This window comes from Bos indicus x Bos taurus, chromosome 29, assembly GCF_003369695.1.
Source record: "Bos indicus x Bos taurus breed Angus x Brahman F1 hybrid chromosome 29, Bos_hybrid_MaternalHap_v2.0, whole genome shotgun sequence".
NCBI classification, from domain to species: Eukaryota; Metazoa; Chordata; class Mammalia; order Artiodactyla; family Bovidae; genus Bos; species Bos indicus x Bos taurus.
Genome location: NC_040104.1, coordinates 5,874,168 through 5,884,742, shown reverse-complemented (window position 1 = coordinate 5,884,742; position 10,575 = coordinate 5,874,168).

Sequence of the window (10,575 nt, the reverse complement as noted above, 5' to 3'; positions counted from 1 at the left end):
CCCACTCCACTTTTCTTTGGTCATTTGGTCTCCAAGGCTTGAATGCTCTAGAGGGCCAGACCACCAATTAAATCACTTGGTAATAAGTTGCTTTTGTTGTAGTCTATTTGCCGCCCCAAGGAGGGAAAGGTGGTGGTGGGCCAGACCTGCACAGTGACTCCTCTCAAGAAGGGCATCAGAGCCTGTGCCCACCACGCCCGCCCTGGTGCCCCCAGAGAAAGAAGGGTACCCTGCCGGCCCTGCTCTCGCCCCTCGAGGCTGCGGGTCAGAGAAGGAGGCACGGTCCTGGTCCTGCCCAGAGCCGGGTTCCCAGGGCAGCTCTTCACTTTCCTGCACTTCCAGAACTGAGGTGGGGGGGTGGGGGGGTGGGGAAGAAGTTTGTTTTCAATTACCTCACTGGAGTGGGACAGACTTTGTTGTTGGGTTTTTTTTTCCCCCTTTCTTTTTTTTCCCTAAACGAGGAGAAAAAGAGCTGGGAAAGGGGACCTGGCCTGCGGTGGGGGGCAGGGGCTTTTCTTGGGAGTCAGGAACAGCTCTGATGAAACCTGCCTTGGGGGGGCCCTTGGAGAAGTGCTTAGGGGGGCCTCCCCCCGCCCCTCCCCCAGCCAGAATGCTGGAGTTTCAATGACATTCTTGGCGGGCGAGCCCGAGGATCTTTTGATGCCCATGCCAAGGTCAAGGAGGCAGATGCCCAGTGGGTGACAGGCACTGAGACTGGCCAGGAGGTCTCCTAGCAGCTACTCTTTTGGAGGGAGGGGACAGGGGAGGGGGAGAGGGGAGCCGCTCAAGCCCTTCTCCCGGGGTTTGCAGCCTGCTCCTTGCAGAAAGTGTGTGCACAGACAATGTGGTTTGGATTTGGCTGAGCCCCTCAGCACCTTATAAAGCACCTTGCTGAGTCAGGGAGAAAGCAGCCCCAACACGGGAGAGAAGGAGGGGGCCAGGAGAGAAAGGGGAAGGAGGGAGAGGGGAGCTAAGGAGGGGGGCGCTGAGGGAAGAGGAGGGAGAAGAGAGAAGGGACAGGGCAGGAAAGAGGAGACACAAAGAGACAAATCGGTAGGTGGGAGCAGGAAGGAGGGGGAGGCCGACTGAAGGAGGAAGAGGAACCCGGTTTAGTGGAAGGGGAGGGACGCGTCCATGCCCCCCACCCCCACCCCGGCAAATGTTCACCTTGGGAGTCTAGAAATCATTGGTTTGCAGGAACTGAGGGTTGCAATTCTGGAATGGGGACCCAGGCCAGCTGGTGCAGGGACAAGTGGCTTTCCACATAGCCCCCCCAACCCCCCGCCCGGAGCTGGACACCCCGACCCCATGAGCTGGGGAAGCCCTGTTTTCCCTCTGCCTCTTGTCTGGACTTGCAGCCGTGCCCTCTCCCCTCACCTGGGGGGCGGGGGTGGGGGGGCAAGCCGCTCCCCTCCCCATCTTCCCCACTGCCCAAGGGAAAATCATCTCCATCTCCAAGCTGCCAGTGCCCCTCTGCCATGTCTGGGCAAAGGCAGCATGCCGGCGACGAGCTGCCAGTTGGGCCGGGGTGGGGGCTGGAATAAAGACAGTGGCTTTATTCTGCCAAATCCCCAAGGGGGTGGGCTGGTGGGGGTGGGGGTGGGGAAGGAAGAAGGGAGGGGTGGAGAATGGAGAGCCCCTGCAGGGTTTCTGTGGGGTGGCCTAGGCACAGGTGGCTGCCCTCTGATTTCCAGGTGGAGACCTTGGGGGAAGTTCCTGCTCCCCCGTGGCTCTCAGACAGGGAGGTTTGCCAGGGGCCCTTCCAGCTCTCACTGTCTGAGATTCCTGGTGGGGGCAGGGCAGAGGTGAGATGGGATGCAGAGGGTGGGGGCAGATCCATCTGTCCCACAAGGGCTCCTACAGGCATTTCCTGAGCCCCAGCGGGGTGCCAGGTCTTGTAAAGGACAGGAAAACCCACCTCTGCCTTCAAGAATTTCAGAGTCTGGTGACAAAGGACACTCATTAAACTGAGATCTGAGAGAAGGCCCCTCTGGGAGGAGGCGGAGCTTTTGGGTGGATGTGTGGCTGGATGGCAGCAGGGGTGGCTACAACCACTGGCTGAAGCCCTGAGGTCCCATGGGCCGCCTGACGCAGCGCGAGCGGGTGGAGCGGGTGGAGGGCAGGACGGGGAGTCAGGATGCTGGGCTTCCAGCTGGCTGGCGTGGCCTTGGGACAAGCCCGTCATCTCTCCGTGGAATGGGATATGACCACCTCCCCAGGGCATGGTGGGAGTATCCGTGAGCTGATGAGGAGGATGTTGTTCTGATACCCTGTCTGGCCTTCTTCCAGACTTCACTCCTTACCATCCGCAGGGGTTAGCCAGTCAGTCCTCAAAGGGTGTGTCTGGGTAGGGGGCAGGGCTGGCACCCAGAGATGACTGAGCTGCCCTCCAAGGGGGTGGGGGTGAGTCAGTCTTGACTCAGGGATGGGCTAGGGTTCCTCCCCTCCCTCCTGCCTCCCCACCTCCCCCCATAACTGGCACCCCCAGGGAAGGCTGTCTATATGCCCGAAAGACACCGTGTCCCACACAGCTGCAGAGTTGACACTGAAGGCCCCGTGGCCGCCAGGGTGTCCGGGGAAGGCTCTGGTCAGTGCCCTCTTGGTGGCTGAACAGGGGTGCAATACTGGAGAAGCCATGGAAGTGAGTGAGGACATCCATCCATCCATTCATTCATCTATTTGTTCACCAAACCTTCATGAGTTCCTGCTCCATGCCAGGCGCCAGGGACACAGAGCCCGAAGAGGACAGGAACCCTAAGAGGCCCTGGGGTCAGGGGGTGGAGGCCCTGCCCCAGAGACTGCCAGCCTGCTGCCATGCCTGGTGTTTCTCAGTGACGTGCTACTCTTTTGCATCTCTTGGGCTTAACTCATGACAAGTGTTAAGACACACTGAGCTCTCGCCACGAGTCAGGTCCTGTGCTAAGGCTTACGTGAATGATTTCACTCCATTCTTACAATAACCCTAGATAATAAGAACTGGTGTTTCCCCATGTGATACACGAGGGGACTGAGGCTTGGTAAGATGAAGTCACTTGGCTGAGGTCATGCCAGGAGGTAGAACCAGGGCTGGATCTGAGGGCCACTGGCCTTGAGCACGGCTCCCTCTTCACCATACCCACTATGCAGGGACCCTTGAGAAGAGAAGAGGTTGGATGCAGAGACAACAGCATGTGCTGAGCACCGCCTGGCTCAGTCAGTTCAGTTCAGTCCAGTCGCTCCGTCGTGTCCAACTCTTTGTGACCCCATGGACTGCAGCACGCCAGGCCTCCCTGTCCATCATCAACTTCTGGAGCTTGTGCAAACTCATGTCCGTCGAGTCAGTGGCTCGGAGGCATCCAACCTGGGGCGCCCTGGTCTCTTCAGGACACTAGCACACCCTCTGGGACAGAGAGTCCCCATGTGCCTGGAGCAGGAGGCCTGGGCTCTTCTGCCCACAGCCCCCACCCACGACTGATGGGCCAGGCACCCCATGTGGGCCTCCTGGGTCGGTGAGAGGCGCCAGCCGGGAGCACTTGCGTCCCTTCAGTAGATTCCATGAGCAGAGCATGGAGTTAGAACCACGGAATGAGCACTGAGCTGGGAGTCAGATAATGGTCTGCCCACAGAACCAGGACAAGGGCTTCCCTGTGCCTCCTGAGGGCCTGACTCTGTGGTCTGTAACATCCAAGGAGGGGCGCCCCCTCAGGGCGCAGGGGCCATAGAGGGCAGGAGGGGGAGGAAAGGCAGCGTGTACTTCCCCTTTTCCTCCAAGGGCAGGAGCCCAGACGGCCTAAGCTGGCTGTGATGCCAGCAGAAACCCCAGGACCAAAAGCCTGCTCCTAGCTTAGGAATGGCCCTGCCCTGCCCCGTATCCCCCACCCGTGCCTGGACCAGCTTTGCTCCCAGCCCCCTGCCTCCTACCAGCAGAGAGGAACCCTGCTGCTTCCTGCCTCTGCCCTGCCCTATAGGGCAGGGGGGGTGGGGGGGTGGGGGGAGTGGAGCTCGCTCCCCGCCCCCACCCCATCTGCAAGGATGTCAGGGTGATGGATGTGTGAGGAGGGCAGGGCAGAAGGGACACCCCCAGCTGCTCCCCTCCGTCCGTCTGCCAGGAGCTTTCCCTGCCATTCTCCCGGATGTTCCGCTGCCCTGGCCAGCCCATGCCGCGGGCTCTGTGACTCTGTCTCCCCTGGCAGAGGAGTGGGGTTACCTCTCGCTGGGCTGGAAGATCCTTATCCTGCCCTGCTGAGTCACTGCCGGTCCCCTCCCTCCCACCTGCCTTCTTCCTTCAGTCTTTTTCCAGACTGTCTGGGTTGCACAGGGGCCCCTGGAGGGGTCAGAGGACAGCCGGCAGCTGCTACCTCCTTGGGGCCATCCCAGCACTGCTGGGAGCTGCCTTCACCAGCTGCATGACCTTGGGCGAGTCACTCGACCCCTCCACACTCTGTCTTCTCTTGCATAAAACAGGGTGATGGTAATGGTATCCTCCTCAGAATAAGGGATAATTGACTGGGCACGGCAACCCACTCCAGTATTCTTTCCTGGAGAATCCCATGGAACCTGGCAGGCTACAGTCCATGGGGTCGCACATCAGAAGCAACTTAGCACCCATGCAGTACTTAATACAAGTCAAACCTCTGGCACTTAACGTGCGACAATGTTACATATTATTATTTTCTTGCTCTGTCCTCCCGTCTCTGGTCATGGCACTGCCCTGACCACTGACCCCTGACCCCTGCAAGCCCCATGTTAATCTGCCTGCACCTTCTGTTCTTTCCCTTTGGCCTTCTTCCTGAGCCCTGTCCCCAGCACCCCTGCTCTGACACCCCACACCAGGCACAGACACGGAACCCTGGAAAGTTATAGAGCTGGGCTGCTGCTCAACTTTCCTCCAGCAGGTCCTGAGCATCAGCCTCGGCCTCCCACATGGCCTCCTCGTAGGCAGTCAGCGTGTTGGAAGATGGACACAGGCACAGTGAGCTCGGAGGTGAGGAGGGGAGCCACCCGCCCCTCCCCCAACCATCCTGGGTGCAAGCCCCCTTCTGTCTGTGAGGGGCTCCCCGTTCCCTGGCCCCAACAGACACCTTTCCGGGGCCCACCTCATGGTCCCCGTCAGAGCCCCCGAACACGTCCGCTTCAGCTGCTGACCACTGCAAAACTTGTTCAGTGAAACCGGGGCTCAAGAGCTCGGACAGGTGCGAGAAGGGCTGTGGTGCCCAGAAGGCAGGGGGCAGAGGTCAGGAAGATGTCAAGGGAAACTGTGAGGGTGGCTGGGGAAAGCCAAGTAGTTGGGGAACCGCACTTGGCCTGGAAGGGGCTCCCGGGCCAGGAGGAGCTTGCGCTCGGGTCTTTGGGGCCCAGTCACCCCCAAAGCTGTCTGAAGCACCTCCTATATGTGCCTGCAGGACAGCGTGGTCCTATGGAGACCTGCACCCTGCCTGCCAGGGGCTGGGGTCTGCGGGGACAGAGGGATGATGGCTGCAGAGCCACCCTGCTCTTAATGAGTGGTCTCCTCCCTGCCCTGCCCTAAGCTCTCTGAAGTCTCTCCTCTCCCCTGCTCTGTAGTAAGCCCACCTCGGCCAGGGAAGATGGCTCTTGGAGCCCTCTCCCTTGGGTGCTTAGCGCAGTGTTGGACACCGACCTGGGACCCTTGGGTGCCCACTTGCCCTCCCCAGGGCAGCCTGGTCTCTAAGCTGGAAGCAGGAACTGGACACGGTGTCTGTCTCCCTCTGCTGGTCCCTGAGGGCACAGCCGGGCCGGGCCACTTTCCCAGAGTTGGCAGTGCCCACGGCTCCCCAGACAGCCGACGGCAAGCATTGGGGACACTGAGGCAAGGGCCTGGGAGTCAGACTGGGCTCCAGGCTGTAGGAATATGGACGCTGCCTCCCGGGTCCCTGTGGCCTGAAGCCTGCCTCCTACAAGGGCCCTGGGGTGGTCTTAGGGAGGCCAGGTCGTCTCCCTGATGTCTTCTCCACGGGCCAGCAGGCCCCAAACAGCTTCCTTCCCTTCTAACCCATGAATGGAGCTGTCATCCACAGATTTATCTAAACCTTTTGTGAAGCTATTTCTATTTCCAGCCGAGAGCACATCTTGGGGTAATGAGTTCCATCGAGTCCTCCCCTGCTGGGGGAAACACGCTGCCTTTGATTTGTCCTGAACTTACCTCACTTGCGCTCCGAGGGGGCCCTGTAACTCCAGCATGCCAGGTTCTGCTGAACAAGCCTGAGCTTTCCCCTTCCCATCTGCGGCCTTAAAAAATTCCATCTCATCTCCCATTCACCTCCAGCCCTGCAGACAGAAGGGACCTGGTGTGTCAGCTGTGCTCGGAGCCTGGCAGTGCCAGCCCCCAGCAGCTGGCCAAGATGGCGAGGGGTCATCTTCTTCCCACAGTGGGGCAGAGGGCGCTCTGAGGGCCCAGGATCGAGCGGGCACACAGCCACCACCCTGTGCCTTTTCCCGGGGCTGGCTGACTCCTGCCCCTACCCGAGCTCTTCCTCTGAGCCTTCTCCAGTTCCTGGCCTCCAGACTTTTCCTCTGTAAAGTTACTGTGGGGAGCGGTCCCTCCCCGTTCCTAGTGTGGATTCACCCTGGCCCCATCTGTGTTGATGATTTATTCTGTCCCTGGTCCCGACCCCAGAACACCGTGAGGGGCCACTCCAAAGGCAGAGAAGCCAGGACACAGTAACCAGAGTAACAGCAGCACTGACCGCGCGAATGAAGGGCTTTATGGACATTGAGAAGGTTAATCTTCGCAGCCCTCTAAGATAGGGACTGTTAGCTGTTCCTCCCCAATTTACAGATGAGAAAACTGAGGTTCAGAGAATATAAAAGCAAAGCGTTCATTTGCACAGAACCTGAAAGTGATGAGGCCAGGATTCAGACTCAGGCACACAAGGGCCTAGAACCCCATGGTCCACCTCAACAGACAACGTGGCTTCAAGTCTTGTGAACTTTCAGAATCCGACACTCTTCGGTCATCCGACCCACGTTTATTAAACCACTGCTATGTGCCAAGCTTGTTCTGGTTGCTGGGAGAAATGCCAGGGAACAAAAAAGGCCCAGGCTGGGCTTGCCTCCAAGGGCTGGAGGCACCCAGTGTGCCACAAACCCATCGCATGTGGCCAAGTAGAGCCCCACCAGCTCAGCTCAGAACTCCCTCACACACTGGGAAACCCCAGCGTCACCACGCACAGCCCATTCCCCGTGTGTGCACACCCCATTTCCTGTGTGTGCACAGCCCAGTCTCAGCAACGTCAGGCCCTCTGGAAGGGATTTTTGTCCGGGGCTGTCTTTCCCACAGCTAGAAAAGTGTGTCTAACATGTTTGTTTGTTTGTTTGTTTTTTAGTGTGTATTCAGATTGACCCTCTTAGAAATGTCCGTTTTAAAAATTATTTATTGACGGCTGCACTGGGTCTTCCTTGCTGTTCCAGGGCTTTCTCTAGTTTCGATGTGTGGCAGCTACTCTTGGTTGTGTTCGGGCTTCTCATTCTGGTGGCTTCCCTTGTGGAGCGTGGGCTCCAGGGCCAGCAGGCTCCAGGAGTTGTGAGGCAAGGGTTTAGCTGCCCCTCGACAATGTGGGATCTTCCTAGACCAGGGATCGAACCCATGTCCCTTGCATCAGCAGGCGGATTCTCATCCACCATACCACCATGGGAAGTCCTAACGTGTGTTAGATGAATGAATTACTGAGCTCTGAGGAGTCTGTGATTTCAAACCTAACACGTTGGGTGAGAAGTGGCAGTTGAAATTTCCAGACAGATTATTATTTTAAAAGTTTGAAATGGTAACCACCTTCCTCCATTTCATATCTGCCTGAGACAGTCACACACACACACAACCACACAAACTCCCACATAATCACATACTGTGTACTTGCAGGAGGCCATCTCTAATGTGGGGTATGGTTAAGACTGTAAGAATGTAGGATTTTAAAAGCTCTTGAGACAGCATTTCATTCAACCCACTCACTTTGTCAAGGAGGAAACAGACCCAGAGAAGGGCCTTGACTTGCCTGAGGCCATCTGTGAGCAGGGCTGGAGTCCCCTGTGCCTCCTCCCTTTTGGACCTGGAAGGCCTTCTTGGCTACACCAACTGCCATCCTGGAGAGGCTGCCTGACCTCCGATGGGAGAGCTCCCTTCCAGCCCCACAGCCTGGGGGAGCAGGCCGGCCAGTTCCAGCTCTTCCCCAGATCGGGGGTGGCTAGAACAGGGGCTCTGGGCAGTCAGAGGGCCCTCTGTGATCTCAGCACATCAAGTTGGGAAGAGGCATCTCATGCCACCAACCACATTGTACAGTCGCAGACACGGGAGGGACTCACCCGAAGTCACAGTGGAGTCAGTGCTGAGGACAGACCAGAGACCCAGGACTCCCAATTCCCAGCTCTGAGCTCCTTTCTGGTGTCTGAGCCCTTCAGAAGGGCCAAGACCTTCCTGGCTTTGGCAGGGGTGTGTGCCTGCACGCACACACACACACAGCTTAGGAAAGACTCATCAGAAGTCCAAAAGCATTTCTGTCTCCTCCCTCCGAACAGTCAAAGCTATGGTTTTTCCATTAGTCATGTATGGATGTGAGAGTTGGACCATAAGGAAGACTGAGAACTGAAGAACTGATGCTTTCGAACTGTGGAGGTGGAGAAGACTCTTGAGAGTCCATTGGACAGCAAAGAGATCCAACCAGTTAATCCTAAAGGAAATCAACCCTGAATATTCATCAGAAGGACTGATGCTAAAGCTGAAGCTCCAAAACTTTGGCCACCTGATGTGAAGTCAACTCATTTGAAAAGATCCTGATGCTGGGAAAGATTGAAGGCAAAAGGAGAAAGGGGTAACAGAGGATGAGATAGCTGGATGGCATCACTGACTCAATGTACATGAGTTTGAGCAAACTCCAGGAGATGGTGAAGGACAGGGAAGACTGGCGTGCTGCAGTCCAAATGAGCAACTAGACAACTTCCTCCCCCCAGAGCCTTGCTCCAAAGCCTGGAGGCTACAGGACCCTATAGCCCCGTAAGAGGCAGGAGCAGAGACCCGGCTTTTCGATGAGTCACAGCTCTCCTCCCTGCCTTCCAGGGAGTGTTGGATCTATCTCCTGTTCCAACTGGGTTGCTCAGGCAATGGCTGGGGGAGCAGTGGAGAAGCCATGAAGGCTCGGCTGATTCTCACTGGAATAATAAGAGACAGGGTGAGATCCAGGGAGGAGGAGCAAAGTAAGGAGGAGAATAACGAATGCTAGGTTCTTTGTGGGCAGGGTGTGGACTGGACAGAATGTGGGTGACAGCTATCATCCACGGAAGGGTAGGACTGTGGGCAAGGCTTGGAAATTTTCTTTAATCACAGCACTGTGCTAAGAGGCAACCAGAGTCAATTCAGTTTCACTTGGATCACACACCTATTCACTGAAGGACTTACTGATCACCTGCTGAGGGCCGGGCCCTGTGGGAGGTATGGTGACGCAGTAACAAACACAACAAACTCAGTCCTGGCCTCACAGGGTTGACATACTAGAGGCAGTACAGAAGTAGACACGTGTGAAATGACGTTGAGTTGTGCTAAGTGCTGTAGATGACTTGGAGCAAGGGATTAGCTTGGGGGAGGGGGCCTGGAGTGGGGAGGCAGAGAAGGCCTATTTGAGGATGGGCACCTGAAGCTGAGCCCTAGGAAAAGAAGGTACCTGCATGTGAGAAGGGGGGAAGACCAGCTATCTCATCCTCATTCCAAGTGGTGGGAATAACTTATGTGGAGAGCCCAAGGTGGAGAAGGATGTGGTTGCTTCAGGAAGTGGATGGGGCCAGCGCAGCTGCAGAGGGAGGCCAGAGACAGGTGAAGAGATGGGCAGAGCCAGCTCCTTCCTGCAGGTTTGGGGTAAAGGGTTTAGTTTTTGGTGGCTTATTTATTTTGGCCATGGTTCATTCCATAACCAGGGGTTGAACTTGCACCCTTGGCAGTGAAAGCGGAGTCCTTACCAGTGGAGCCTAAGGGAATTCCCAAGGGGTTTAGATTTGATGGCAAGCGCAGTAGTTGGAAACCACTGCAGGATCTAAACCTGGGAAAGGCGTGACATGATTGACATCTTAGGAAGCTCACTTAGGTGCTGTATGGAGAGTGGAGTGGAGGGGCAGGGAACCACTCAGAGTGCTCCCATCATCATTCAAGTGAGAGATGATGGTGGCCTGAGCCAGAATGATGGCTGTGGGCATAGGAGAGGAGGACCAAGTTGCCATCTGTTTGGGAGGCAGAGCGCTCAGGACTTGCTGAAGGATTGTAGTATGTAAGAGGTGGGTCAGGATGGAGTCAAGGATGAGTCCCAGTTTACTGACCTAAATGCCTGGGTAGAAGTAGTACCATTTACACTGAACCCCTTAAAAGGCAAGAATACCCCAGTAATCCAGGGAAACCTGATAAGGGAGGAAAACTGAGGGTAAGGAAAGGAAGTGGGGGGAAAAAAAATAAAATAAAATAAAAAAAAAAAAAAAAGAAAGGAAGTAGGGTCCAGAATTGCAGGCCAGGAGCAGGAAGGCAAGGGTCCCACAAACGTGGCTTCCTCACTGGCAACAGTGCCAGAGGAGCAAGGCCCTAAAGGAACGCAGGGGTGCCCAAGG